Genomic DNA, 27,138 nt, shown 5'->3' with positions numbered 1-27,138 from the left:
TATGACAACTTTAATAAGGCACTTATAGTCATGGATTCACAAGACAATAAGCTGAAAGGTGTGGTGTTGCATTTGATAAATAAAATGTTTCATATGGGACTCCACACTGACTCATTAAGCATATATTGTGCCAAAATGAAAGGTCAAGTAGCATTTCTTCACACATTGACAAAAGCACAGTGCATTAAGCTAGCCTTAATGTCCAGTCTCAGGCCCTGCTTTTATTGTGTTTCCAAGTCTGAGTTTCATATAGCAAGAGTTAAATCTTCCTGTAGATTTGTACACAGTGGATTTGCTACATTAACCTCTTGCCAGGGTGGATGTTTGCATTACTGAGTCATACCTGCCTTACTTCATTCCTGTGTCACACACCCTTTTGACATCAGCAAATCATAAATAAAATCATTATCTGGAGAAATGTAGAGTAATAACAGTAGCACAGCAAACATAGAATGGGAAAAAGGAATAAAGTAATGAATGAATTAATTAATAATTAATACATTACTAGAGTGTACAGCTTATTAGGTATGTAAGACATTACAAACTAAGTAGACCATCAGCCATGAAGTCCTTCTCTGCTGCTAAAATCTGTATTTTTTTTAATAGTAAAGTAAACTTTTTATTGTTTACAGTTCTGATATACAAGTGTATATAATATGACCATGACTGTATATTCTGTATATCAAACCTGCAACAATAAGTAATGTCTACATGAATAAAATATTTTTATACAGCGATATACCCAATAATCTGCTGCAAAGATATTCATCCAAACTTTGGATACACATATTAACAGACTGCTGTAGATTATGCAACTGACCACCTCACTCCCCTTACCCAATTTAACAAAATGGAAGGCCGCAAGACAACAGGGCACGTTAAAAAGGTGGTAGACAAATGCCTGTTTACTTAATCAGACTTGATAGATCATGGTTTGACAAGAAACCTCTTTTGACAAGTACTTGTATTAAAAAATATTTGGCTTCAAGCATAAATGCAACCTGTTACTCTAAACATTTTATTATGAACCGAATCCTAGATGAAACTTCATATCACTGATGATAAAGTGACATATTCATCTTTGTCTCCTACCCTAGTTTTCCCAGTTCTCTTCCTACTCTTACATACCATCCCTGGGGGAAGCAGATGGTCACTTCCTATAAGAAGAAACCAAAAACAAGAAGTACAAAATATGAAACAGAATTAGCAGCAATGCAAAGGTGTGTTGTCCAGAAAAGTGTAATGATGGTTTTAGGATTATCTTCATCTGGGGTTCGGAGGACTACAAGTGGTATACTTTGGTGTACAAGTTGCTTTACAATTCCAAAAGTCCTGGCTACACCCCTAATCAGATACATATTAGTATTTTCACTTATTAAACATAAACAAGGACATATGAGGTTACAGGAGCCAACATTTTATTGCTCTGCAAACCTGTATTAACTACTAACACACTGCCAAGTTGTCATTTCTTTGATTCATAAATCAGATAATCAAGTTTATGGGTAGGTAATCAAGAAATCAGTTAAACATTGTTAATAGCTTATTTATTCACGTATTTACAGAGAAATCCCCATTTAGAATAACTGTACATAATATCACAAGGCACAGATGTACCTGCTGACACATATTTTCCAAATCCCCAGCAATGTCACATATAAAGCTAATGAAAATGGAAGAATGCAGCTGATCTTTGCAATATCCCCACTGGTTAGACTGACTGAACTCTATTGATGTGATATTTTGGATGTTATTGCCTCATTTCTTAGTTGTGGGTTTTTTTGCTTGTTTCTTTATTTATTTTCACTTACTGATCAGGAGATCCAATTGGGCAGAAATAATTTAATGTGAAGAGCTGTGGAGAAAAGCACCACACATATAAGATTTACTAACCAAACATTTACAATCTAAGTATAGTTTCTGCTTATTCAGAAAGGAGCACACTTATATGAATATTCTTGGAGCTCTATTAAAATGAGAAAACTAGGTATATGTGTTGATATTTAAACAACAGCTGAAGAAATGCATGTAAAGGGAGTCAAACTGTGGTGTGGTTCTGCCTGCTCCGCTCGGTGTGGTGTGGTTCTACCTGCTCTGCTCCCCCTTGCTCGGCTCGTTGTGGTGTAGTTCTGTCTGCTCTGCTCAGGCTCTCTTCGCGCCTCTCCCTCCCCCGAATCCCACACCCCAAGTATCCTCAAATTTATACTTTCACCTCATTGTCTGGTCACTCCCACAGCCCCCTCCCACCACTATAACTTGTGCTCTCGCCCTTTCAGTCTTCCTACCTTGTCACCAATCTTCCCCTTTTCCCTGCCCACCTTGGGCTGCCTCCTCTGTGGCTTTCCTCTCCCACACTTAACTTTTTCACTCCCTAGCACACCTACTATCTCCTCACATACTATTTCCAGCCCTCAGTACTGTTCCTTCCCTCACACCGCTTATCTCTAGCCACCACCCTTCCCTAATATATTTCTTTATATTTTCCCTCCATTTTTCACCACACAATGCTATCTTTACTGCTATTTCTACCACTTCTAATCTCACTAGCCCTAAGCACTTCCTACCACACTGAGCTCCATATCTTCCCCTCTTCCCCCTCCTTTCCCTTTCCCAGATCTTTTCCAACATATAACCAAGCTCCACTGACTATTGTCCCCTCTCTTTTCTGTCTCTCCCCCTTTCAATGTCTTAAATTTAAACTCGTGGCCTACCCTGCTCTTTCTCCTAAACCCAAACTCATGTACCCCATTCCCCTTACTGACCACCCTCACCTTTTCCATCTTGTCTTTGCTCTTCTGGTTTCTGGTGACATCCATCCCAATCATGGTCCCTCCCCTCACTCCACTCCCCCTCCACTTTCATCTGCTGTCCGCCCAAAAACATCCTCAAATATCTCCAGCCTCAAACATCTCTCTAGCTCTGCAATGAACATCCAAAGCCTAAACAACAAAATGTCCGAACTTCACGCATGGTTGGCCCAACACAAACCTCACATCCTGGCCCTATCAGAAACCTGGCTAAAACCTCATATCAATTCCTATGAATTTCTCCCATCTCAATAAAATCTCTATAGGTATGATAGGACACCCAAAAAAGGCAGTGGGGTGGCTATCCTGTACTCTGTTTCACTGATGCTAATACCTATAGACATTACCCTGCTAGTTTCTCCCCTGCTGAACTACTGCTCCTTGACTGCCACTTCAATAATTACAGGAAGGTTTCTATTGCCTCTATCTATATCTCCCCAGGTAAAAACATCCTTATCCTTGAACATATACTGCCCTGGATAAACACCTCCATCCCCTATGAAACCATCATTCCTTGAGATGTTAATATAGATTGGAACTCCCTTATTGGTGACTCATCCCAAGATTTCATAAACCTGTATGGATTCTCTTAACTGATCACTACCCCTACCCACTACAGTAAAAATGCTACTGGTTCCACAATTGACTGGATCTTGACCAACTCTCCAAACAACTATTGTAACCCATCTACCTTCCTTGATTCTATTAGTGACCATTCTCCCATCTCTATCTTAAGGCACTCTCCTCATCTCTCTAAGCCTCATCTCTGCAGAGATTGTAGGAAACTGACTAACTTTTCCCCCTGAAACCTTTAACTATAAACTCTCTGCCATCAACTGGTCTTTCCTAAAAACTCTCCCACTCAGTGATGCTGTTACTAAATTCAGCCACATTTTCCTTGATATCCTAACCTCTCTTGCCCCCCAACTCACAAAATCAGAATCAAATCTAATTTTGCACCCTAGCTTTCCAAAGTTACTCATGCTTTGATGCATGAAAGAGATACTCTATGGAAAAAATGGCAAACTACTAAAACTCCCACCTTTCTCCAAGGTTATAAGCAACTCAGAAATCATGTAAAAAACTTATTTTGGATAAATGCCAATATTTCGCTAAATTTCAAAGCTCTCACCCAAATGACCCCCAAAAATTCTGGAGTACTATCAACTCCCTGCTCCACACTGGTTCTCCTAACATCCCTAACCCTTTCCTCTATCACTCTCCCTCTGAAACTGCAGACTTACTCAACAAACACTTCACAGACAACATCTCTAAACTCCTACCCTCTGGTAACTGTGCTCATTCTAACTCTTCTGTGTCACCCTCACCTCCCCCTAAACCTCTATGCTGCTCTGTCTCTCAGCCTTTTACCTTGCGACCTGTTTCTACTAACTATATCAAATCCCTCCTTCTTAAACTAAAACCATTGCTCTCTGTCCACTGATAAACTCCCCCCTCAATTTCTGAAAATGGCTGCTGACTCTATTGTATATCCTGTATCTATCAACCACTCCATTCAGGAATCTACAGTACCGGAAATATGGAAATCCTTCTATACCACTCCTCTGCACAAAGGTGGCAACTCTGTTGAACCCTCTATCTATAGACTAATCGCTATTCTCTCACCGTTCTCTAAGATCCTTGAAAAATGTATACATACTCAGCTACTGTCCTATCTCATTCACGAAAATCTCTTCACCCCCTTGCAACATGGTTTCCGCCCTAAACACAGTACCTCAACTGCCTTACTATCCTTTACTCAAAACATTGCAGAAGCTAGGGACAACAACCTCCTCGTCTCCTGTCTATTCCTTGATCTCTCTAAAGCCTTCAACTCTGTGTCTCATCCCATCCTTCTTAACAAACTCTCAGACCTAAAGCTCTCTCCTTCTACTCTTGGCTGGTTCCAATCCTACCTTACTGACAGAAAACAAGCTGTTAGATGGCAGCAGGCTTTCTCACCCTTCCTTGCTGTTCAAACAGGAGTACCCTAAGGCTCCCTACTTGGACTGCCCCTTTTCAACATTTCTACCAACAACCTACATTCATCCTGCAGTCTCTCATCTGTAATACCATGTGCAGACAACTCTACTCTCTTATCTATCTCCAGTTCTATCTTGGAACTACTCAAACTAAGACAGAATTCCTTTATCTCTCTTGAAAAATGGCTCATAAATAATCAACTCCTTCTCTTTCTACCTCAGACACTCTCTCACCTTAAATCCAACTTTTCTCTTTCCTCCCTAGATGGCACCATCTCCCCTGCCTGACACACCAAACTCCTTGGGGTAATAATTGATGACTGACTAAAATTTGACTTGCACATACAATTTGGCCATCACTTGGACTACTTTAAAGGAACAAAATATTCCTCACTACTGTCACTAAATGCACTCTTGCGCAGGCATTTCTCTTACTTAGTCTTCTATATACTACCCCCATCCTTAACAATATCCAAACTACCTCAATGCAGAAACTGGAACAAACATACAACAAAATTGCCAGATTTATTCTAAACCAACCACTCTCATCGCATCATTGCCTCTCACAAAACAAACTTCATTTGCTGGAATTTCCAAACCTTCTCCTACAACCGCATCTCCACACTACCTTTTCCATATTCAACAACCCCTCTGCCTGCCCTGCGCTCATCTCCCATGTTACTCTCTGCTCCCCCCTGGCCTCTCCGGAGTGCTGATCAGCATCTTCTCTCAGTTTATAAACCCAAAGGCAATATTGGCAAACTACTTTACAAACACTCTGTCTCACTAAATTGAAACAAACTCCCTCTCCATATTAGATCCAACCTTTCCTTTCCCTTTTTTAAAAAGGAGCTTAAATCCCACTTAATAAACTTGAAATTATGCCGTTGCATTGACCACACATAGTCTTAGTCTCTACCACTGTATAACCTGTTGTATCTCCTAACTTTCTTTCTCTGTTGTAACTTCTGCTTAAACTAACCTCCTAAACCCTCAGCTCTACTACTATAGCCCTACTATAGCCCCCTCCTTTCTCTCCCACCTCCCATTCTCCACACTATTTATCTTTTCCCCCCACTTCCTGTCAATGTCTCTACATTTTCCTTCTTTTGAACGATTATCCTTTTGTTTTTACTCTTATATGTAGTAAATTTAGACCACTGCTATCAGTGCAGCCCTTAATGTTCATAATTTTTTTCTTTTCTTTTTCTCTTTATAATTAATTTCGTAATTGCATTGTTATTATTAATAGTTTTTGTCCTGTATGTTTATCTTTGCTTATGCTTGCTGGGGCTCTTTCCCCTGGGGCCTCCACTGAAAATGGGTTGCTTACTATCAATGCAATGCAAATAGTTAATAACCTTTTCTTTTTTTACAATTATTTTGTATTGTGATTTTATTTAACATTTGTTTACTTGGAAAGTCCCACTGGACACAGGTCCTTTTTCAGCAGAGGCCCAGGGAGAAAAGCTCCATGAGTAACAGTAAATTGTGATGCACACATTACAATAATCAATAAAGTATAACGTAAACAAAATGTAGTATACATAAGAACACACAAATGTGTTACACCTTGACAACAAAACCTGGGCTTTGAACATAGCTAGAGCTATTTGTAGGTATAACTTATGCCAAGATATAAGGTTAAGACAGGTTGGTAGGAACAAAGGATTAAACACCGGTGAGAAGTTGGATATGTTTTGGGTATACTGTGATATATCAGAGCAGGGTGATTGTTATTTATATTTGTATATTGTCACTTTATTTTTACTTATGTTTGCTGGGGCTTTTCCCCTCGGGTCTCCACTGAAAATGGGTTTGTTTGCAAACTCAGTGGGACTAACCCGGTTAACACGTGAAATAAATAAATACATTTCCAAACGTTTCACACTACTACTACTAATAATACATTTTTTGAAATAATTATAGGTCACACTGAATCTGATAAGAGCATATGCCTCTGTATCCATTCTTCTCATGTACCATGTGAGCTCTCAGGTTTCTGAAGTGATGTAATAAAAAGAGCTCCTGTGTGATATGCACATGAATTGTGTTATCGGCAATGCAATTTTTTATCTAATGTACTAATGCGGTTGGCTTTGCTTGTATTACACTTATCTGCACAAGTCAAAAAGTGAATCATTACAATATTCAGAATATGTTTTTCCCCTCTGTGTAAATGTGTGCGTGTGTCTGTGTGGGTGTATGTATGTGTAATCATAATGCAAGCAAAACCAACATACACTGCATTACTGTATTAAATACAAACCTCCACTGTGAATCTTACAATCCACAGGCATATCACATACAAACACTGTTTGTTACATTGCACCAACAAACAAAGACCTCATCAGGTACATCAAGAATGAAGACAATAACCACTTTAATTACTCCAAGCCATGGATATGGAGTAGGATAATGTAAGACTTTCTTCGAATCCTACCTCATATATACTACATTTATCCAGTTTCATGGTCCTTGCTCAATGCAACCAAGTCTTCTCATTCAGAGATGCTAATAACAGCAGTAGACACCAGCTTTCATAGGTGTGTACTAGGCTAATGGCCCTGGAGCCTTTACAAGCCTAGCCCATAGGATTACCCTGGCATCGTGCCACCCGACCTTAGTTCCCAGTGCCTCTGTCGAGTAGAGCCACTGGAGTGATCCCCAGGGTGAATTTTCTATTTCCCATCCATTCATCAAGATTTCTCTTGAAGACGGACAGAGAGGCGCTCCGCTTGACATGTATGGGAAGTCTATCCAGAGCATGGGCAGTCTCTGGGTTATGAACCTGTCCCTCCAGATTGTTCTGTTGATTGTGGTAATGAGGTTGAGGTCTCTAGAGTGTGTAGTGCAGAGGGATTGGGATTTCTTTAGAAGTAGCATTTCTAACAGAGCTGGGTCAGACATGGCTTTGTAAGTTAAGCAGTGATCGCCTCTAAGTAGGCGATGTGAGACGGAGAATAGTTGGAGTTTTTTGAGTCTGTCTATATAGGACAAGTGTTTAAGGCCTAAGATCCTCTTTGTGAGTTATTTTTGCAGCCTTTTCAGTTGTTGTAGATGTCTAGTGAGGTACATGCCAAATGGGGCATTATACTTGATGACTGGCCTAATGAGGGAAGAGTAGAGGGAGACAATGACATCTTTCTTCCTGGATGCAAAACCCTTAGTAATGAGATATGCCACACAGAAAGAATTTATGACCACAGTGGCAATGTGGTAGTCAAAAGAGAGGTTGCTGTCAACCTGTGTTCCCAGATCTCTTATGACGCCTTCTGTGTTCACTGGACTTCCATCGATGTAGTAATTCATGGGAACTGGGTTTTTCCCAAAGGGGATGACGACACATTTTTTGACATTGAGCTTAAGGCCATAAACTCCAACTTTAATAATTCAGAAAATAGCAGATAGGCAGTTAACAGCTTTATCTCACATTTCCACTATATAAATGGTACACCACACTCAATGCATTATGGGACTAGGCAGTTCTTAAAGACACAGAACTATATTACTTACAGATCCACTATGTACACATATACATGTTAAAATCTGTATACAACTTTCATTATAACACACAATAACAACTGCCTTTATTCTTGGTATATTGTGCAGCGTTGCCACCTACCCATTTTTTTCTCATGGATTATCTGGAAATTAAATCAATTGTATGATAGTTCAGAAAGCAAAGTACAAATTCCAGTATTCTGGTTCAAAAAACAAACAGATTATCAGAATTTGTAAAATCTCTGCTTTTATTTAAGAAAATGATTGCTAACGTGATGGGCGTGTGTGACAATCAAGGAAAAGAGGATGTTACCCCTCCCCCTGCCAAGCATATGATGTCACAAAATGGGCAAGAAGTGGGCTGGGAGAGAGGAGGAGATGGACAAGGTTAGGAATGTGTGAGGGGCGTGGCTTTGGTTCGATTTCAGCCACAACAAAAGGTGGCAATGCTAATATCATCACAGATGTGTTATCTAAGCAGAAACAGGACCAGCAATAAAATATACATACTTCTTCTTCTTCTTCTTCTTTCAGCTGTTCCTGTTAGGGGTCAATACAGCGGATCATTTGTTTCCATTTCTTCCTGTCCTCTGCATCTTGCTCTGTCACACCAACCACCTACATGTTCTCTCTTGCCACATCCATAAACCTTATCTTAGGCCTTCCTCTTTTCATCTTACCTGGCAGCTCCATCGTTAGCATCCTTTTCCCAATATACCAGCATCCCTTCTCATCACATGTCCAAACCAATGCAATCTTGCCTCTCTGGCTTTGTCTCCAAACTGTTTAACCTGAGCTGACCCTCTAATATACTGATTCCTAATCCTGTCCATCCTCTTCACACCCAATGAAAATCTTAACATCTTTAACTCTCCCACCTCTTGTTCTGACTGTCTCCAACCAATATAGCATAGCTGGTCTCACAACCCTCTTGTAGACCTTCCCTTTCACTCTTACTGGTACCCGTCTATCACAAATCACTCCTGACACTCTTCTCCACCCACTCCACCATGCCTGTACTCTCTTCTTCACCTCTCTTCCACACTCACCATTACTCTGAACTGCTGATCCCAAGTATTTAAACTCATCCACCTTCGCCAACTCTACTCCCTGCATCCTCACCATTCCTCTATCCTCCCTCTCATTCACACACATATATTCTGTCTTAGTCTTGCTGACCTTCATTCCTCTCCTCTCTAAAGCATATCTCCACCTCTTCAGGGTTTCCTCAACCTGGCTCCTACTCTCACTACAAATCACAATGTCATTCGCAAACATCATACTCCATGGGGACTCCTATCTGAGATCGTCTGTCAACCTGTCCATCACCACTGCAAATAAGAAAGGGCTCAGAGCTGATACTTGATGTAATCCCACCTCTACCTTAAATGCATCCATAACTCCTACTGCAGACCTCACCACTGTCACACTTCCATCGTACATATCCTATATCACTCTTTCATACTTCTCTGCCAGTCCCGACTTCCTCACGCAATACCATAACTCCTCTCTGGGCACCCTGTCATATGCTTTCCCTAAGTCCACAAAGACACAATGAAACTCCTTCTGACCTTCTCTATACTTCTCCATCAACACTCTCAGAGCAAATATCGCATCTGTAGTGCTCTTTCCTGGGATGAAACCATACTGCTGTTCACTAATCATCAACTCCCTTTTTAACCTAGCTTCCACCACTGTTTCCCATAACTTCCTGCTATGACTAATCAGTTTTATCCCTCTGTATTTACTACAGCTCTCCACATCACCCTTATACTTAAAAATTAGTACCAAAACACTTCTCCACTCCTCAGGCATCCTTTCACTTTCAAGATTTCATTAAATCTCCTATGGACTACTTAGGGGTAATCTTTGTCTAACCTGCAAGGCACTCCCCAGTTCAGTCCTGATGGATCTGCTATACATTACCTGACTTAAGGATATAACCTTATCTGTGACATAAAACATGTTAGAGGAACAGGTATATGACTCAGCGATTACCCCTTCTCTGGAACAGACTCTACCTCCATATGAAGCAAAGCTCTTTCTTAAACCTATTTACATGCAATTTAGAAAATGGATTGGAAATTGGAAATTCACCCCTGGCTTATTGCCTATGTCCCTTATAGACAGGGCAGCTTGTATGTAGCCTAAAGCACAGGCATATACTAATGTCATTCTAGTTCTTGGACATCGATAATTGGGAAAATTGGGGCATGAATAGTTAGTCTGAAAAAGGCCGTAGTGTAGTTAGCTTTGTAACTTCCTATGATTCCATGAGTCAGATTTGTGAATTAAGATGTTTCTGATATAGAGAATAGGGAATGGTTAGAATGAGGAGGCTATAACAGAGTTATGCCGATTGGGCAGCATGTGGTTTAGAGCGAAGATCTGTACTTTACAACTGTACAGTCCAGAGTCAGTGCTGACCTTCATTCATTGCCTGTGTGGAGTTTGCATGTTATCCTCATGTCTACGGGGGAACTTGGGGGAGGAGGGGAGGGGGGGGGTCGCCTGGTACTCTGGTCTTCTCTCATCTCTGTAAAACAATGCTGGTTGACTGGCTACATTAAATTGTCAAGCAGTTCAGTTCATGTTTGAAAAAGGTCCAAGAACAAGAAGGAGCAACTGACCTACCAACATATGAAAGAAACAATGAAATGAGTGAATAACTGAATATGAAAAATAAAATGAGGTTTGTGAATATCTAGCCGAGTCAAATAACATCACAGTTAAAATACTGGATGGCTGTATTCAAGCTTTGTTTGGAGGCATCTTTATGACTGTTAAGATGTTCACTACATTATTTTGGGCACTATGGGTTTAGTCTCCTTGTCTATAAATGATATGACTTCTAGTAAGGCTGCACCAGGGACTGAAGTGACCTATGAGTGGTATATCAGGTCACTGTCTCATATAATGACTGGCATTTATTGAAGTATAATAGCTCGTTTACTATTATTAACTGTTTGAGGTTTATTTAGGAAAGGGAATTCAAGTGACAAAGGCTTGATAAAGAATTCACAGTAGAAAGAACAGGAATGTGCATCAGCAACAAACCATAAAAGTGTGCTATAAACTGCTTCGAATGTATATGGCATTGTTTATGGTATTATTGTAAGAAGACTTGTTAGTGCCTGGCCTGCTGTCTTCCCATCCATTGTTTCTGCCTAGCCTGCTGTCTTCCCATCCATTGTTTCTGCCTAGCCTGCTGTCTTCCCACCCATTGTTTCTGCCTGGCCTGCTGTCTTCCCATCCATTGTTTCTGCCTGGCCTGCTGCCTTCCCATCCATTGTTTCTGCCTGGCCTGCTGTCTTCCCATCCATTGTTTCTGCCTGGCCTGCTGTCTTCCCATCCATTGTTTCTGTCATATGACCTGCTTACTTTTCTTATATCCATTTCCTTTCTCTGTCTTTTCTTTCCAATTTACAATGAAGAATTGGTTTGAGTCCAGCTTTGGTCCTCATTTATTGGCAGTAATTCTACCAAGTCTCGTTAATTTGCAGTAAGCTATACAGGGCAATAGTGAGGATCCTGTTTGTTTTAAATTCACATTGGAAGTAAAGCAAGTTTCCTGCTGAAATACTATTCTTATCCTTATGGTTGGAACAAATTGCACATATCTACTTGGTCACCATCTAAAAGGTGACCTGAGGACATTGTTTTAAGAGTTTATTGATTTATTTCTTACCTCAGTCTTGAGCAACCAAATTAGCTTCTTTTCAAAATTTTCAGCAAGAGATTTCTTCCTGATGATACAGGGCTTAGATTTCTTTCAAATGATCATTATTGTTACCCACAAAGTCAGATCTGAGCCAGCTTTTTCTGTAACCCACAATATGTGAACCGTAAAAGATACAGACTTGCAACAAGGCAGACTATTGCATATACTGTCAGCATTACTATGTGCTGGTTGCATGCCATGGAGTGTGGTCTAGCTGTTGCCTAATGTGTGTAGGAATGTGGCCATCCATAGCAGGGTACCTGGATTAAAGTTGTACATCTCTGTTTGCAAGGAGGGGTGCATGAAGTCAATGGGAATTTTAGACCATTCACATCTTTAATACTCTTACAGTGCATAATTCTAGATGTTGTGTACATGCTATGTGGGGTAAGATGAGGCTTGATAGTATGCAGAGTGTGAGATCTGGCTTGATGGTCTGCAGAATGTGTGATGTGGCTTGTGGTATACAGAATGTTAGCTGTAGCTTCAAAGTATGCAGTGTGTGAGAGGTGGTTTCGTGATATACAGAGTGTGAGAGGTAGTTTCATGGTATTACAGAGTGTAAGAGGTAGCTTCATGGTATGCATAGCATCAACGGTAGCTTCATGGTATGCATAGCATCAACAGTAGCTTCATGGTATGCAGAGTGTGAGAGGTGGCATGATGGTATGCAGAGTGGGAGATATGGCTTCATAGTATGTAGAGTGTGAGAGGTGGTTTGATGATATGCAGAGTGTAAGAGGTAGCCTCATAGTATCCAGAATGTGAGATGTGGCTTCATAGTATGCAATGTGTGAGATGTGGCTTCATGGTTTAACAGGTTTAATTTAGAATGTAAGCTAGACAGACAAATGCCAGCAATGACAGGATTAAATGTGGGAGTAACAGTGTTCTTTACTGAATGACTGCTGATACAATGAACGTGGTTGATGTGGGGTGCATGAGGAGTCTTTTGCTTGCACAGACAGGTGACCTGCACCAGCAGGTTACACCTTTTTGTCCATGCTCCCATTATTTCTGACAGCAGACAGGAAGTTGTTCTTTGTGGTGTGATGGAGGTGAAAAAGGGTACTTTGCATTTATTGACATTCACTGTAGCTAGTGTCAGAGCTAGTGAATACATCAGGCATTCATAGAATGAGAATTAGTAATAGGGGGCGTATACCCAAAAAGTGAAAAACAGCAGCATATAGCCTGTTTAATTTAATTCTGAAAAGCTAAGAAAAAAAAAACAAAGTTCCAACTTCTGCTCCAGTATTAATTGTAATGTTGCAGCAATGTGCTTAAGCTTTGATAGTACACAGAAGCAATTGCTATGTTTTAAAAGTCTTCCCTTTAATTTGTTGAAAAGCAGGCCACTACAAACTAACCCCCTCCGACACACAGTCAGAAAAGACCTAGATGACGTGCTGTCAAGACAATCTGTACAGCCACATCTGATCGAGGTTTGGGTGACTGACCACTAATGCTGTTACAGTAGAAGAATAAAGCTCTGACTATGATCCTGTTGACCCAAGTAGGACTAGAGGCTTGGGCACCTGCTGGAGCTGCTGTGAGGGATGAGAAATGCGAGGAGAGGAATGATAAGGCATGTGTCTGCTCACCTTTCTTCAGGGGAGGGACATGTGCTTGTGTGCCAACGCTCCTTGGCAGAATCCTTAGTGGACACCAGAGATCCACAGGAAGGTGCTTGTCTACAAGAGAAGCAGGACCAACTGAGGTCTGGAGTGCACCAGAAAGGCTAATTGCATGCCATCTCCTTGAATGTGAATGAGTATCCGCTCAAATGTTAAGGTAAAGTAAAAGACCTAAGCCAATCCCGATGGCTGCCTTGGTGAGAATGCTCTCAGGTGGCTCTCATCTTGACCTTAGGGAAAAAATGGACCCATCTGACCAAGAGTCGGTCTGATGGGTAGCAGAGTAGAAAAACAAAAAGGATAAAAAGGTTATTTGCAAATAAGCCCTTTACCTTGAGAGGAAGTCTTATTGAGAGGGAGGCAGAGCACTCACTAGGTGAGTAATGGGGAGAACTATGAAGATGCCATAAAGCTAAGAAATATATTTGAGTAGTTATTTCAAAGCAAGAATGAGGAGAAATGGAAATTTAATTCAGACAGCATTTTTCTAGCTGTTTCAACTGTAAGAAAGAGTGTTTCGGTTGGAAATGAACATTACTCAGATTTGTGTCAGCACTGCAGGTACAGACTCTGCCTAGACATAATCAATACAAATTAAGGTGTAGCAGACACAGACAAAATCAAAGAGAACGTAAACTCATAATACAACAACTTGCTGCATATCGGTACCATTCACCTCATTGATGTTTCTAAGAGGAACGAGGCTATATAAATAGATCTGAAGCAGCAACATAAGCATTTGGCCAACAGTGCCCGCATAGATAAAAACAGGGACACTGCATGAAGGGTATTATTACCAAACTATTCACAAAGGAAGAACTCTGTATAGGTCAAAGAAAATACAATGTAAACTAAGGTTATAAATGTTAATACATGCCAGAGAAGGATGAGCTCTTAATCAGGGTAATGTAGTGAAAAGATAAAAAAATATTTAAAAAAAGCTTTTTTGGAATCCCCAAAAGGATAGCACAGCACTGCAGTGGTTAGAAACTGCTGCCTTGTGATGCTTTGCTTGGTTCTCAGGTTGTATTCTTGATTAATTTGGGGTACCTTCTGTCTAGAGTCTGCATGTCTTCCAGGTGTTTGTTTGTTTGTTTGAATTTTCATCAGGTGCTCCAGTTTCCACCCACTTTTCAAAGATACAACCTATGTAAGTTAACAATCTTCTAAATTGTCCATAGGTGTGCATGCAGTGTGTGACTGTATTTGCATCCTGCAATCGGTCGGTGCTCTGTTCAGGATAAGTTTCATTTGCCTTGTACATACTGATTGCTAGGATTAGTGCTGAATCGGCTGCAGCTTGGAAAAGGATTAAGCAAGTAGTCAGAGAGTAAATGAATAGATAAAAAAGTAAAACCTGCAAATACCGCTGTAGCTGGGTTATGACAATATGTAAATGTCATTAGCTCAGTACTGACGATTGCATGTATGTAGTAACTCACACATTACGACTCTCATGGGGAAAAGTTGCACTCAGCTGCAAAAAATGTGAAGTTTATATATCGGTCCTTGCATAATCCTCTCAGCAGGTGACTACAGAACAGCTATTAGCTTGATGCAATGATTACATAACCATTAGCCTCTCATTGTAGTTAGAGCTATATGAAAGGATGCAGGAAAAAAGAAAGCTGAAAATCAAGACTGAATTTCTTCCCTTAATCATGATTTTTATTCAGGCCATCACTGGATGAAAAAGTAGGTTTAAAAAAACATAAAATGTACTTCAAAGCGTCTAGAATCTCCAGAGCTACTAGGGGCCTTGTAACCTCAGACCCCCAGCTTAATGCAGTTATTTCCTCCATAGTTATTACAGTGGTCTTGGTCAATTAGGGTGAGTTGAAAGGATTCAGGGGAAAACAAAGTTGAAGAGCAAAAGTAAATTTCTTACCACAATCATGATCTTTGCTCAGGTCATCATTAGATGAAAATGTTGTTTATGAAAACTGCAAAATACACCACAGAGCATCCAGAACCCCCATGGTGTTTGGGGGCCTTATGGAGCCTAGCCCTTGGTTTAATGCAGTTACATCCATCACACTTACTACAATGCTACTTTGGTCATTTAGGATGTATTGAAAGGCTCTGAGCAAAGACTGACCTTTTTTCTGTAATCACAGCTTTTGTTCAAGCCATCACTGGCTGCAATGAGAATTAAAAAAAAATAGAAAATGCACCTCAGAATCATCTAGAACTCCCACGGCTTATTGGAGGTCTTGCAGACCCCAGACCCCCAGTTAATGCAGCTGTTTCCTCTACAGTTATCAGAGTGCAGTCTTCTTTACTTAAAATGTGTTGAATGTATAAATAAATGTAGAGTAAGACAAACTGTGAGAAAAGAAAAAGAAAAGGGTAATCTGAATGGCCAGAATGGGGAGCACCAGGTAATGTGTGTGGGGGGATGGGGGGCAGTGGGCAGAGAGCCGAACACCTTGGACACCTCTTTATCCCTAATGATCAATATCTTTTGAAACTTTGGGATATAATTCATCCTCAGAGATTCATTAACCCCGGACTGCATCATGTTAAGGACAACAGTAAAAATGGCCTGTTAAAATGATGCAGTATTTTACAATTCATAAACATGTGAGCCCCAATGAGGAAAGATCTCAGTACTGGCTAATTTGCAAGTCTGTGAATCAAAGATAAGCACTACAAAGTACAGAGCAGCACATCCCAGGGTAGTTAACTGCAGCAGCTGCACTGTGTAGGCATAATCATCCCTTCCCCTCTGTCACCATTCTACATACACAAGTACACATTCAAACACATGATACGCGTGCACACACACACACCCACACACACACACACACACACACACACACACACACACACACACACACACACACACACACACACACATCCATTCCAAAGGCATTCACTACACACACTCAACCATTCATCCATACACAGTCTCACACACCTACTGTCATCCTTCTGCACCCCCACGCTGGTACCTCCTAGGCAAATATACACATTATACACACACAGCCCCTCACATACGTGCACAGATACACCTCCTAACCATTCTTTACCACTAAACTCCGCGGTACTTACCTTTAGCATGTTGGCTGAACACAGCCTTTTCGCTGCGTCCACTACTATAATGTGTTCAGAGTGGCCATGCTAATTTATGTGGCCTAGTGATTCTATAAATCACTCAGTGCATAAATTCCTTCATGAATGTGAATCTGGGGAGGGGGGCAGCACATGACTAATTAGCATATGCATTTCCCCCATACTGCCTCATTAGCATACAGCATGGCCGCAGAGACAGCCCGATACCATGCTGCACATCTTCATGCCAAAGCACTGCATTAGGGCTGTCTTTGAATTCTAAAAGGTTGCCGCAAGGTGTACTCATCATGTACACCTCACAATAACCTTTATGAATCCCCCCATAATCTGTGTAGTCATGCAATGCAGAATGTTAACTGAGTGCATTTTTCCTAAATTGAAAGGGTAGAACAAATGGACACACTGTATCAGGTATTTTTGTAAAACAATCCTTTAGCTGTGTATAAGTAAATCACAAACACCCATGCACATACTAAAATAGGTTTAAACAAGGTACCGGTGGATTCAAAAAGAAAGTAAGTAATGTAGTCTGATTATTTACCTGTACACTGAATTACAAGTGTTATTAAGTTTAGCATTAGCACCTGGCAATGACAAATGCAAACAAATCATTGCAACATGCCCAGAATTTCAACATCACTTAAGAAAGCCACTGTGCAATACATTACCCTGGACTATGTGCTTACTTTATTTTTTTAATACTATTTTAAAGTAACACTCAAAATAATTCCTTCTACACAGTGTGTATTCTGTCATGCTCAAAACCTTTCTTTCCTTTCACAGTGAGGGAAATACTATTTTTGATGTTATTTTAAAGTATTTCACTAATTGTAAAGTCCCTGTGCATGCAGTATTAAGGTGTCAGATACTCCACTCCGTGTGCATATTAATGTAAACAGACAGCAGCTAACCTACAGATCAATAAAAGCATGATGGATAAATAGCCTGCAAAGGTTTGTTCGCATCATCCAGGGACTAACGTAATAGTCAAGGTAAACAGCATGTATTAAGTAGATAAACATTTTATCAATACTTTATGAATCATCAGACTGTTTCTATTTCCTTTTGAACAAAATGCAGAGATGAATAATAACTAAATCATTTAAGAAGAATTTACAGGTCTGTTTGACTTCAGAAAAATGGTTAAAGACCAATGCATTTTTTTGTAAAACATGAAACTATGCACACGTTCAGACCACAAAATGAGTGTGAAAGAACCAAAGGTGGAGGTCTATCCATCTTCAATAAAGCCAAATACAGCTTGAGACTGGTTAAACAGAATAACTCTCTTCAGCTATGCCAGGTCCAACTAACTATAGGTAAAACACCCTACTGCATCATTGCTAGCTATAGGTCCCCCACCATTAACCAAGAGAAGCACACCACCCAGCTGGATGTGCTAGAGTCACTCACTATACAGCCAAACACATTGGTCATGTGCGATTTCAACTGTCCTTCCATCATTTGGGCAACATATGCAAGCACAAACATGCTCACCCTGAGGTTCCTGGACTTTGTCAGTAGAAATGCTCTGGAACAGTTAGTTAGCACCCCACAAGGGTTTCAAATTTCCTAGACTTAGTACTCACCAACATGGAAGGTCACTACATTACCCCCTGTGTGTTGCCCTCCCTTGTAAGGTCAGATCATAAATCTGTCTCATTCAGACCTGACACCCCTACAGGAGCAAAAAAACTGAAGGATTTCTCCAAAGCAAGCTACAACCTATTAAGCGATGGTATAAAAAGTTTCAAACCCCCTGCTAACATAACTAACAATGACTCCTAGGCAGAGGAGTATACAAATGCCCTGTATAAACACTTAAACAAACTGCATAGACTTGGCTGTACCTGACCAGATCAAAACCAGGTCCTCCCCCCAGAAAAAGCCACCCTGGTGGACCTTAAGTATAAATAGATTCTATAACAAAAGGAAGAAACTGATGTCTAAGAACAAGAGGGAACTTACTCAGCAGAGGACGAATACCCTCCACAGCTTGAACAAGCAAATCAGATAACTTTTAAAAGTCCTCTGAAGCTAATTATAAAGCTAAATTAACATCCCAAGCTAAGGACAGTCATAAGGCATCCTTTAGCTATGTCCGAAATCTAAAAAGGAATGTCCAGCTATGTGCTGAACTTGTAGTGGATGGTACCACTCATACTGAACCTGAGGAAATGGTCAATCTTCTAGCTGAGAGAGTTGGCATAAAATTCACCCCCTGTCCCCACAATCCATACTCCAAAGCATACCTGACACCAGTCCTCTGCCTACTATCTCCAAACAGCAGGTCATATCCATGCTCTCCAAGGCCAAAAACACAGCCTGTATGGGACCAGATAACATCCCACGCTGCTTACTAAACAATCTAAAACAAGGCCTAGTGGAACCACTTGGCATTCTGGTTTAACCACAGTCTGCGCACTGGCTTTGATCCAACAGAGTGGAGAACAGCAACAGTAATCCCCTTGGGCAAAGGGGGCCCATCAACCAACCTTGCGAACTATAGACCTGTAAGTCTAACCAGCCTTATCTGCAAAGCCAGGGAGAGAATCACCATGGACCTTATCAACAAGAACAAAGGCAACCTTCAAACTCTTGACCTGACCCAGTTTGGCTTCATTAAGGGTAGATCATGTTTATTAAACCTGATAGAGTTCTTTGAGAATGTAACCAAAGCCCTGGATGAAGGCAAAACATACATACCTCCTATCTTGACGTAGCCAAGGCTTTTGACACAATTCCCCATTTAGCTATCATTGAGGAACTCTCCCAGCTGGGGCTTAACCCTTACTTCACTAGATGGGTAGCCAATTGTCTCACTGACAGAACGTATACTGTCAAAGTTGGGGATTCCACCTCAACCACTAGATCAGTTACCAGTGGAGTACCACAAAGATCTGTGCTGGGCCCTGTATTGTTTCCAATCTATCTCTCAGACATCCAGGTGAAAGTAGACAGCTTGTGGCTTACCAAGTTCACTGATGATTGCAAGCTGGGTGTAATCATTGAGTCTCCCAATGATGTTAACATATTACAAAATGGGCTAACGCAGACAAATGACTGGTTTGAAAGCCATGGACTGAAACTAAACACAAAAAAGTGCATTATTATCCCCTTTGGCAAAGAAGAAGTCCCTGCAAATAACAATACTGACAGTGCCCCCTTAAACTTAAACCCAGTGATGTGGGATTTAAGACTTTGATCACCATGTGTCCACAGTGGCAAGGAAAGCCCTCTCCATTGCACACCTCATAAGTAAGGGCATTGTATCCAAGACTAAGGATGCCATAACTCCTCTGTACTTGACCCTCATCAGACCACTAGTAGAGTACAAGGCTCCCTTTTGCATCTACCTCACCAGACACCTGCAGCAGCTGGAGAAACCACAGAAGTTTCTCACCAAGAAAATTCAGGGCTGCAAAGCATGACCTATGTGGAAAGACTGAAAGCCCTGTCACTGTAGTCTATATCTTATAGGCTGCTGAGTGGAGACTTATGCCAGGCCTACAGAGCAGTCTCTGACCCTGCCCTAATGGAAATGTGGCGCATCTGCAGATCAAATGGGACAAGAGTCACTCACTCCAGGGATCTCAATCTAGATTGTGACATTAACAGAACATGGTGGACAGCTAGATATATCTCCAAGAGTTTGTCAGTCCTCTGGAATAAACTCCCAATTCACATTAAGCAGAGCTCCTCAATAACCCTATTCAATTGCAACCTAGACAACTGGATGGGAGATCATAAATTCATTCCAGAGGTGGCACCTATGTCCCTCATGGACAGGGGTAGTTGGTGCTTATCATAGACTCGCTATGCAAATAATGATCATCTAACCAAGGTCAATTAGGGAACATGGGTATAACATAGCTAGACTAGTAAACGCCCTAGGGTCACTAGCCTAGTAACCTCCTATGAACCTATGAACTTATGAACCTATGATCTCTGAGTGCAACTCATTTATCTGTTGGATCTTTGTCATTCTATAAAATAAATATGATGGAAAAACACATCAGAAAGTCATCAAACCTCTGAGTTGCACTACAGAAATGTGGATATTAACTTGGGTCCTGCAAGGACTGTGGGCTCATTTAACATTCTCTTTTTAGAGATGATCAGTTGCTTTCAATGATTTTGAGTTTGGCTTGTCACATACTCATCAATCTGTCATATGAAAAACTCTGTATTTCCCTATCTCTTTATTTCTCATAATTTTAACAAGAGGAAGCAGACAATCTATAAGCAAATTTCAATCATCAGTCAGAAATCGTGACTATTCAGCTCCCTTACTATTAACCCCAAAAACTAAACTTCACTGCACAAATCACTACTTCTCAGACCTGAACTTTGGAAATCTATTCCTTCTTATCTCAAAGAAATATCGTCATACCCAATCTTTTGGACACAACTAAAACCTGATCTTCTGAGACTTGTTAAATGTCATCATTATACTTCTAGCCACCTTAGCTAAGCACACCATATTTTGTCACTGTCTAATAATGTGCTTACTTTCTATATCCCTCTAACTGTATATCACATTAACCTTAAGATATAACTCTGTTGTATATAGTGTACATAACTTCTCCATAATGCATAAGCTCATGTCAGTTTCAGTCATAGGTTCATAGATTAGTACTAGGTGATTTGCCCTTGTGGGCCATTTTAAGCCTAGCCAAGTACCCCATGTGAGAATCAAACCCTGCACCTTGTGTCTGCAAGGTAAACACCTTAACCATTCTGCCATCAACCAACCCTTCATCAGTATAATAAAATTACATTCTCATACTGGATGCTTAGTTATACTTATCTTATTGCTGCATCACTCTGACTCTTGGAACACATTATTTTACACTGTACCTGTGTCTATATTGTATTCTTTAATTTTATTGCAGTACTTTTCCCTGGGCTGAGACTGAAATTGATCATTTGTGATTAATACTGTAGCCCATTAACAGATTCAAGTAAATACATGAAATAAAATAAATAAAAACAAATAAATAATATACTTTTCAGGCCCAAAGTGGGTTTGGCATAATGGTTAAGGTCTCCACCTCATAGAAACAAGGTACGAGTTTGATTTTGACCTTAGTTATTGATTTTCAACTATTAAGGGGTGACCTATGCCTAACCTACAAGACACTCACAAATCCAGCCCTGATGGAGCTGCTACACATCCACAAGTCTAATAGCATGAGGGCCACCTGATCTACGGATCTAAACCTAGTCAGCAACTAAAACAAAAAATGCTGAAGAGACAGATATGTGTCTCAGGAATTGCCATTACTTTGGGACAGGCTTCACATATACATTAAGCAGAGCCCTTCCTTGGCCCTCTCCAAACACTGTCTGGATCAATGTATGATGAATCACAAATTCACACATGGGGTAGTGCCTATGTCCCTTATGGACAGGGGCAATCTTAGATACTCAAGCACAGGCACAAATCCATGCCATCCTCTTGCCCCCAGGGCCATATATTGGGTTAAATCTGATTATATTGACTAGGCTTGTAAGTGCTTTTAAGCCATTAGCCTAGTAATCTCCTATGGATCTATGAACCTATGAACCAAAGCAAGCATATAAGCAAAATAGTAAAAATGGTAACTATATTTAAAAAGTTGTACTATAATAAAAATGTGGAAATACATTTTCAAAGTCTGAGAGAAATTAACATGATGTATACTTTGTACAAGTGTTGGGCATCATGTGAGGGGAAATAGAAGTATTGTTAACAATTATCAAAGCCTCCCGTGGTGGTACGGCGGTAGCATTGTTACCTCAGAGCAAGAGGTTCTCCCGTTCGATTCTTGTCTTGGGAGTGCCTTCTGTGTGGAGTCTGCATGTCCTCCCCGCGGTTGGGTAGCATTCAAAAGACATGCGTGAGTAAATGGGCATTCCTTCATTGAAGATTGGGCGTCGAGCTGGCACCTCAGCGTTTCGTAAAAAAAAATCTACTGCCAATCATTAGCGGACTGGAGTTCCGCTGTGGCAACCCCTTACCAGGAAAAAGCCAAAAGACAAACAACATCAAAGCCTCTACATTTTATCTCAATTAACTGACCAAGAAGCCCTATTCTGAAACTGTTCATGCTATCAGAATTTGTAAAGGTAGGCTGCTCAGGTTATCAGAGTTTCTAACCATGATAGTGAAACATACAGCTGGAACATTTTTTTGAGAAAGATTATTGTATATGAAGTGCCACAGTGGTTGGGCTGTGATATCACAGTGCTTGGTTCTGCAGTTCACTTCTCATTGGGTCTTCTGTGCAGCGTATGCATGTACCCCTTGTATCCCGTGGATTTTTGCCATGTGTTCTGGTTTCTTCCCATATCTCAAAGACATACCATAAGTGAATGGACATTTCTCCAAACTGGCAGTTGGTGTGTGTCATGTGAGACTGACATTGTGTGTGTGTGTGTGTGTGTGTGTGTGTGTGTGTGTGTGTGTGTGTGTGTGTGTGTGTGTGTGTGTGTGTGTGCATGTGTGTGTGTGTGTGTGTGTGTGTGTGTGTGTGTGTGTGTGTGTGTGTGTGTGTGTGTAGAGGTGTCTTCTTGCCCAGGTTGGATTGCCACTCTCTATAGGCTTAGTTCATTTGCCCTATGAGCATTAAATGCTGGGATAGGCTCCACTTCCTCAAACATTCTGAGCTGGATTAAGCAGGTAAATGGAGAATGAATATATAAATAAATTATAGTATGAATGAATTAATGAATGAATGTTTTGTAGTAGCTGCTGTAAAGTGGACGATGCTTGGTTAAATGATCTTCGTGTACTGCATGTACAGCATAGCTTATTCACCAAGATGATTCTGGATATCTGTAATTCAGGTACTTTTGGACTGCAACTGCAATGCTCTGCACAAGGCATATATATGCACAGATCTACTTCATATGGTCGACATTTCAGAATGTCGACATTCATATGGCCAAGACCATATGATCGACATTCGAAATGTCGACCATAGAATAAATAAATAAAAAACACAAAAACACTTACCTTCACGCTGCTAGCAGGTGGCCTATGCCCCCCTGCACCCCCCGGGGGGCTACGCCCCCCACCCCCATACTTAAATATACCAAATCCAAGATCGCACTACAGTGCGGAGGATGGAAATCTTTCCATTCCGCTCTGTACGGAGATGCTGGTTCTGCATTGTCGACACTTCGAATGTCGACCATATGGTCTCAGCCATATGAATGTCAATATTCTGAAATGTTGACCATATGAAGGGAACCCATATGCACTCATTTAGTACTCACATATTGTGTCATATACCAGTATGCTTGTCATGGGGTGGAGAGCTGTTTAGGTAACTTGTGTTATGCTTTCACAGCTTCTACTTCTGGAGGATTCTGCACAAAAGGCAGCACATGTCTCATTTCAGTGGGTCACCTTCGGCTGACAATAATGGCAATGTGAACATGACACAGCCTGATGACATAGTGACATTGTCAACAATAGTAACCTGAGAGGGATTGTACACATTACCCAAGTAAGAGGCCAGTGGGGAGGAACAGGCTGAACCCCCCCCCCAACCTCACCAATGTTTTTCGGGTGTCTTTAATAGTGAGCTCCACCACCGTCTACATGGGAGGTACCAGCCCACACAGCATGTCAAATGAACTGCCTTTGGCATTCATGTACACCCATAGGGTACAGGCTTGGGGGTTTACTGCTTTGGTCACTGGTGGAAAACATTGCCTCCATTGATGCTTCCATGAGGCACATAGTAATCTCTTTCTAGTTTGCCTTTGTACTCCATGCTGTCAGTGGAAGGTTCCAGAGGCCAATTATACCCAGATAACACAGAGATAGCATGAGTGTCAGCTCAGGCCACAGAACTCACCACTCCCAAATATGGTAAGTCTTACATTTGTAGCTGATGTGTCTCATCAAGGCCCAAACCTGGAACACCCCACAAGGTAGCACCCTCTCACGCATACATTTCTACATCTTTGGTATCCATTGTGGGCAGACAGAGTGTCGCATCTACATGTGGCCATCATTCAAGTCATGGGCATCATGCATCTGCTGGTTCCCAATATGAACCATCTTGTCAAGGTATACACACACACACACACACACACACACACACACACACACACACACACACACACACACACACACACACACACACACAAACATACACACATAAATACTCTCTCTCCTTCTCTCCTGTATTACTGCACCATCCATGTCACAGGCCTCACTGAGCCCAGTGACTGCAGACCATGACAGTACGCATGGCAAAAATTAGTGGCACAGCAGGTCTTCCCTCCACTGGAAGATGCAATCCTTAACTCCCCAGAAATTGCTTCTAGAGACCATGACTACCACATCTATCTCCCATGCCTTGACCCATATGACAGTGATGCCATCACTTGACACTGTGTCCGCTCCATCTGTGCAAGTGATGATGACTATGTCATGCTACCCCTTAACCTGGGTGGGTATGGTAATGTCTGATACACACAATGGCCATTTCCTGCACTGTCGTACTTAGTGTGGGTATCATTGTACATGCATCATTATATTCTGTGTTGTCTGTACCATGGTCCATAGTTGTGGAACAGATGCTACCTTTTTATCAGTGTCAAAATGTATTGCACCTGCTTTTGATTCACATGTGACACCACTTCTGCAAGTTCAACCCCATCCCCACCACCACCACCAGTTGTCTGCCTTGCTATTTGGCTGCTGTTCTGTTTGTTTCTAAGTCACTCTGCTTTGTCTGGTGCTGTCATTTACAATAATCATGTTGCTTCATTTGCATCAAGGGCCTAATTTGCATATAATTATGCATTCATTTGCACACACTGCATTATGCACTAGTTTTGGCCTAGCACGGCTGTGCTACTTGTGTCTCTTGAGTTGCCTCCTTCCAGCACATTTCCACAACCTGCACTATTTTATTCATTGCTATGCACTGCCTATAAACTGAATTCTGGTCATGGAATCCTTATATTCAAATTAATGGTCACTTATCATTCATCTTCAGACACTCACTTTATATATTGCTCAGGAGATTGTCCAACCTGCATCTTTAGTAGAACTACTACAATATTTGAACATGAGAAAATTAAAAATAAAACTATTCTGTCAATCAGTAAAGTCTATTTATTTTGCATTCGCTTTCACCTTTTTGAATTTCTGCCTTTTGATAAAATTGCTGCAATTGCATAAAATAGAAAGTATGGTAAACAAGGCTGAATCAGAACAAGTTCTGAGGTATAGATAGTGTTACAACAACAAATTAAAATGCAGTTAGAGACATAATGTTTTATGAGTTGTAATTTACATAAATTAAACAAGTACCTAGGTGAGTTAGGAAATGCATGTTTTAAGAGTAAACAGAATAATTACATGAAGAAACCTTTAACAATGTAATAAAGACAGATTCACTTAATTAAATGTTTATATAAACAACATAATCACAGCCATATATAGCACACAAGACAGGAAGTACAGCATTTAGATGTATGTAGGAAGGGCATACTATAAGTGAGTAACTTTATTTAGTAGCATCTATAACTAAACACATTGTCTCATTGTAGAAATATCTGATTTAATAGTAAATCAGTAAGAGTTGTTACAAAGAACAATCCAGACAAACTAAATAATCCAACGGCCGACTTGAATACGTTTTCACTGTTTGCAGTTCAAGAGGTTTTATTGCACGTTTTGTGTTTGTCATCTAACAAGCTAACATCCCCACTTTATTTAAATTGTGCTTGTCTGTGGGCAGCAGGAAAATAGATATTCGTTTTTTCTCAGCAGAATAAAATCATGTGATCTTTGTCATCACAGTAACAGTAACTACAGAGGGAAGGATGAACGTGTCACCACAAATGAAGCAAGTGCCTTATTGTAACTAAAAATGTCACAATTAAGGCAATATTGTTTGGTAAGTTTTCTGAGGATTTGTTTGATATGAGCATCTGTTATAATAAAATCAATCTACCCAGACTGTGTATGAAAGTGCTTAGGAATGCAGTTCTTTATAATGGAATGCAACCTGGTTAAGCAAAAGTGACCCATTCAGGAAAAATTACCTTTTAAGTTCTACATCTCTTGCATCTCCTGCCTAAATATCACACTACTAAATGACAGCCTCCCCCACAGACAGCTGCAAGTCTTTCACAACCAAATTTATCATGCTTGGCCATCAGCACAACCCCCTGACAACCATCACCTTCTTCAAATACCCAAGACACTTACTGGATCAAAATTTAAACAATTGACTTCACATTCAACAAAAACTAAGCTAAAAAACAGCAAAGTCTCTTCTGAACATGGCAGGTCTCTCACTTTTTTATCAGCACTAAGTAGACCTGCCACAGTGGAAGGCATACTCATGGCCCAGTAACTGCTTCAGTCTGAAATAAAAAAACTATCCTCCTATAATCCG

The sequence above is a fragment of the Protopterus annectens genome, chromosome 16.part0 (genome assembly GCF_019279795.1).
Source record: "Protopterus annectens isolate FY-2018-M chromosome 16.part0, PAN1.0, whole genome shotgun sequence".
NCBI classification, from domain to species: Eukaryota; Metazoa; Chordata; order Ceratodontiformes; family Protopteridae; genus Protopterus; species Protopterus annectens.
This window is presented reverse-complemented; position numbering follows the sequence as displayed.